Source organism: Epinephelus lanceolatus, chromosome 7 (genome assembly GCF_041903045.1).
Source record: "Epinephelus lanceolatus isolate andai-2023 chromosome 7, ASM4190304v1, whole genome shotgun sequence".
NCBI classification, from domain to species: domain Eukaryota; kingdom Metazoa; phylum Chordata; class Actinopteri; order Perciformes; family Serranidae; genus Epinephelus; species Epinephelus lanceolatus.
In genome coordinates this window covers 25,169,438-25,175,513 of record NC_135740.1, presented here as the reverse complement: position 1 = coordinate 25,175,513, position 6,076 = coordinate 25,169,438, and positions in this window count along the sequence as shown.

Here is a 6,076-nt window from a genome sequence, read left to right as displayed (position 1 = left end):
GACTCCTGACATGTCCAAGGAACACATGAAGGTTGTACGAGGACGTGAAAGTGTCTCAGCATTTCCAGTATGCAACACGCCTGAAATTCATCCCACACAGATGGAGAAGCAGCTGCTGGATCACGAGGGCTCTAAGTGCATGTCAGAGTGTGAAAGTTTGATATTAGTCAGGTTTACGGTGTGTGTGTGTGTGTGTCAGACTATGACCCATACAAAGTCACACATTCTCTCTCAGACCATGTCCTGGGGGTTTAATTTTATACTTTTATACACCATTATGAACATTCACATGAAGGTATTGTAGAGGCCGATCCAGTAGATACACAACTCAAAACTACTAATTATTCTGCTGATATTTTCCCGAGTAATTAATAATTATTTTAGTCTATGGAATGTCAATAAATTGTGACAAAATATGGCTTTTGCCTTGCAGCGAGGTTTCGCATCTATATATGTATATTTATTTCCTCTATTTTAACCTTCTCTCTAATTTGGACATTCATCTTAAAGGGATGTTACTGATTATGTTTTTAAATCTGTCATGAATTGTTGCATTTCTGACTTGAATAATTAAATATGTGATCAAATAATTAGTGAACAAACTCAAAAATCTAACCAAGTGTTCAATACTTTCATTACTTGACACTTTAAAATATTTGATGTCGGGCTGTCACGATAAGGCCATGATAACCATATTCCATGATATCCATAGAGAAAATTTAAAATAATAATAATGCTTTTTATCTTGACCTTTGCTTATTGTGCATTTTGCCTCTTTTTTGGCAAATCCATTAGAGTGTAGGGACGTAGAGACAGTCTCTAATCATAACTCTACAGAAGGAGCATTTACACTTAATGGATACTGAAAAAGCAACCAGATGGCGTTGGTGGAGGGAGACAAAGTGAAAACAGAAAGAAACAAATGCTTCAAGAGTCACTGGGTTATTTATACGATATTATCATATGGTGTATTTAATTTTTTAGTGTCAATTTTATCTTTTAAGTACAAAATTCGTCAAAAATACAGTCTTTGTTTCTTTAGATAATGTTTCCTTGCTGAGCTGTGGCAGATGGATCAAAGAACCTTTCACTCATATTGGAATCATGTTAAGAAGGACTTTCTTCACATCTAGTATGAAACGGAGAAACAATTATAGTGACGAGTACCTCCTGAAATGTACATGTGGGCATGTGAGTATTGCTTTAAGTTAAAAATAAAGTGAACCTATCCTTTAAAGTGACAGTTCACCCCCAAAATCAAAAATACATATTTTTTCTCTCACCTGTAGTGCTTTTTATCAGTCTAGATTGTTTTGGTGTGAAATGCCAAGTGTTGGAGATAACAGCCATAGAGATGTCTGCCTTCTAGATGGCACTAGATGGCACTCAGCTTGTGGTGCTCAAAGTGCCAAAAAATACATTTGAAAAACTCAACAGCAATGTCTCTTTACAGAAATCATGACCCGGTTACTGAAACTAACCCACAGACCTTGTTGTGAGCAGTTTCATGTAGGAACTGTTTTCTATTTACCAAACTACACCCACCAGCTGTATCGCTGCACAGAAGGAAGTGTGCATCTACTCATGGATGAGAGGCTTTTGAAATCATGAGATGTAAACATAAATGGCATCCTTTATTATCTTGGGTAAGCTGGTCCTGATTTCTGGAAAGAGACATTGCTGTTGAGTTTTTCAAATGTATTTTTAAGTGCTTTGAGCACCACAAGCCGAGTGACATCTTGTTTTATTATATTGGAGAGACATCTTTACGGCCAATTTCTCCAACATTCGGCAACTCACACCAAAACAATTTAGATCAGTGGTTCCCAACTGGTGGGTCGCAGCCCAAAAGTGGGTTACTGACTCGCGAATGTGTCAAGTTTGTAAAAAACACACTTTATTTAGAAGTACAGTAAATTTCCGGCACAGAGCTTTTATTTTTAAGCGCATTTTCTGCTGTAGAGCGAGTTAATAATGGACAGCTACTTAACAGAGATGCTGAATATGATGCTGAATATATTAAAATACGTGGACCTTGAACTAATGACTGAGGAGAAATCTGGACCCCGCGGCTGGATCAGTTGGGAACCACTGATCTAGACTGATAAGTAGCACTGCAGGTATAAAGAAAAATATGTATTTTTGATTTTGGGTGAACTGTCCCTTTAAGGTTTGATACTCAGCTCTATAAAGTATAAAGTTTCCTTATAAAGTTTCCTTGCAGTGTGTAGACTGGTCTGAAACAGCATTTGGACCTTCATGTAGGGGGGCATATATATAGTGTATACCATATATACTAGGGTAATAAAAACTCCATAGCTACACCTGCCACAGTGGAGTATTATTAGAGCTGCAAAGAAACATAAATGGTTTTGTCCTCTAGCTGCTACACCCATGAATCTGAGTGACAAGTGTGTGCGTATGTCTGTGTTAGTCAGTGAATGTGTGTAATGTTTGTAACACACACACACCCTTCCTTAAATTTGAGACCACCAAACGCAGCAGATTCTCCCTCCCTCCCTGTGTCCTGTCATTCGGTGTCATATCTATTTAGGGCTCCCCCGCTGCTCCTCATTTCCTCTCGATTTCTCTCTCAAGCTCAAATAGAAGCAGCAACATTTAACTCCAGCACCCGAGATCTGAGGGGAAATCTGCCGGGACGATATGACCAAGGGAACATAACACATGTTCAAAGAGGAATGATTGTTGGGAGGAATTTAGCACTGGATTCATCACAGCGAGCCAGGGTCCACTTTTGGGACGCTGTTGGGAAACCACACCACTGGGAGATTATGTGAGGCCTAATGCTTCCTTCTTCATGATCCCTGAAGCTAATTTGTGGAGGGAAGTGAGCACAAACAAATCAGTTTAAGAGCAAAGGAGCTGCTCGGTCTTGACTTGTGACTCATGGGTTCACACACTGTCCCCAGTCCGTCCTCTTCGAACTCAGATGACGAGTCCCCCGATCGCACTCCGGTCCCGGATTCCTCTCGCCACACGTCCCACACTGGTAAGCAGAGCGGGCTCAGCGGCTTGGGCTACGGGGTCACTGTGGCCTGGCACCACCTCAGGCCCTTCATCCCCTTCTTCCTCATCAGCTTCATGGTCGTGGCCCTCGTCTACCTGATGCAGGCCATCATCTTCGGGGGACCCTTCAAAGACCCGCACTTCTTTGTCAAGTTCAACGAGCGTTGGCCCCGGCCCCCTCCAGACCAACAGGACTCTCCAGCACCTACCAAATTTTTCAGTCCGGTTCCGTCCTCGTCCTTTGAGCAATTCCTTGTTGAACTGCACGGAGAAAATGAGACAATGTGAACTGCATTTTCACCTTTATCTGACAGAGCAGACACAGAGTGGGAACATGGGGAGAGGGCGAGGTATGACACCAAGGCCCCAAGCCTGGATTCAATCCCAGGATGTTGCAGTAATGTGGCATGCGGTGTAACCACTCGCCTACCCAATGTGCTCCAACAATGCAAACTATTTGATTACAGAAACTGGAGGAAATGTTTCTTTTCTCTGTGGATATGAGCAACAAGGACTCACCAAGGATTTCACCAGCTCTCAGTGCTATTAAAAGCACGCAGACTGATACTGTGACTATGTTTATGAGTAATTTATTATTGGTTGTATATGATATGCTAACAGTCCTTTTATGTACAGTTATGTGATGGAGAATGTCGGGGAGTCATTAAGTACATTCAATCTCAGTAGCTTTTTCAGTATTTAACTAGTTTGGGTCATGTTGTTAATAACAAACTATATATTCATAGTATTCTTATGATGTTTTTTGCCGTACAGTATCGTACAGTGCTGCAGCTTATTGGCCACAATTATTGACAATCGCCTGTTTCTGATTTGCAGCCAAGATGTCTGTGATCAAATATTATGAAATTCCTTAGAAATTTAGCATTTTTCTGATTCCTCTCCAACAATTGCTCCTCTCTTTAAAACATCCTCAGGCTGCCTCGGAAATCAAACACACCTACATCATGTCAGTTGTAGCTCTGTGTGACAACATGAGATTCCAGATTCAGATTGTGATCATCTCCCATCATGTAGTTGGACTACTTTTTGAAACTAGTTTTACTTTGACAAGCTAACATGTTTTGAGAGTCGTTAGATGTAGTTCAGCTAGAGTTCATTGGGAAGTAGCTTTTAGTTTGGTAAACTTCAGTTTTAATGTAGCTTCCCCATCACTGGTTACCGGGTGAAATCATCTTCCAGCAATTTGCAGCTACATCAGGTGCTTCTCAGATCAAGGACAACAAACTTTAAACAGTCAAAGTGTTGCTTCATACTCCTTGTGAAACATGTAACACTGGGCCATGATTGTGTAACAACCTTTTCAATTCGACAGAGCTGCAGTTTGTCTCTGTAGTAACTTTTTTGGACAGGGATTTTGTGAACACTGAGGGTGCTTAAACTGCCATAAAAGTTGTGAAAAGAAATATTAATTATGGTTTTATTAGCATATGTTGCTGCCTGACACAGTAAAGCACCAGTTGCATCATATGTTTGGGCTGGATTTCTGTCTGTAGCAGTGGATGTTAACGCCTGAGTAAGCACTATTTTTCTGAAGATAATGTGAGGTTTCAGCAGTCTGAGCTTGACAAATCGAATTTCTTTTTAGTTGTAACTTCCCACATTGTGTTACAATCCCTCCACCAACTCTCAGCAAGCAATCCAAGAGGGAATAGGGTACAATAAAGACCATAACTTTGGAAGATAACAACTTAATTTGACTAATTCAGACTCATTTTTGCGTCAGATGAACTTCAGAGGTTTCACAAAGCAAAACCTGTGGCTTTGTCCCCTATAAGCTACCATAAAGACATGATTAGGTTGATGCACTATACTGCAGAAGCTACCTGTCATCTCTCACATGTACACATGCAGACTACAAATCATAAAACTCATTAAGATGCCTGCAGCACGGTACCATCCTATATGTTTACACTAATGCACAAACAGTGAGGCAGGGGTTGACAGGCAGACTGGTAGCTGAGTACAGGACAACATATAGCTGGATAAAAATAACACCTTGTTAATTTGTTTATTCGTGCTACACAGGGACAGTGTATCCAAGGTCGGTCATTAAAATTGTTTCCCCAAATAAGATCTCAGCTGGACTGTGGCAGAGATGGGTGGGAACAATTAACACAGGATGTTTTATTGTGTGACAGAGTATGAAGTGTTCTCAGCCACAGTAATGTGCCATTTATAGGGTTTCACCACACTGCACCATAGATACAAATGGATATACAGTTAAAAAGTCATTACAGAAAAAAACATTTTTATAATTTTAACATTTTTCTTAACTTTTGGTGAACAGCTGCTGGTAAATGGTGGTGTGACAGAAGCACAAGGAGAGAAGTCACCAAACCACCGAACTGTTACACAGAAATATATACCAAAACTTTGCTAACATTAGCCACTGTAAGTCATCCCAGACCAAATAAGGTTGTAGCAGCAAAGCCTGAGTATGTAGAGTGAAGCAAGCATGTGTTTTATTGCTTTCGAATTAAACATTTTCATTTTTCAAGAGAATGATGTGTTATTTCTTCCCTCAAATGTGTAATGTTTCACTTTAAGTCCACCATACTTCTGCAGTGAAGCCCCACAATTAATCCTGCCTGCATGTTTAAGCCTTGTTTTATTCAAACTGCATTTAATCTCTTTAAAGAGGTGATAGTTTAACATTTGTTTGTGGTGCTGTTAAATTGAGTATTTTCTAATATTCTGTGGAAATATCTCAAGAGTTTAACCTCCTGCGACTCTGCATCCTCATATGAGGACATCACATTTTGGGATTGCTGCACCTTATACTTCATGCTGCTTAACTTAGACCTGCTGTCCTCATTCATGGACACTTTTAAGTGCCATTTAGTGGTAGCAAGAACACAATACACTAATCCATCTCAGCCATCTCTGTCAATTCAGTTTACTGTTACAAAAATAGACAAGGTACCTGATTGACTGTTTTAGTTAAAAATTGTTTATTCATGCTTGATAATGTTTGTAGTTTGATATGATGTACAAACATGACCAATTTTAGCAACAGTACCAAGCCAAG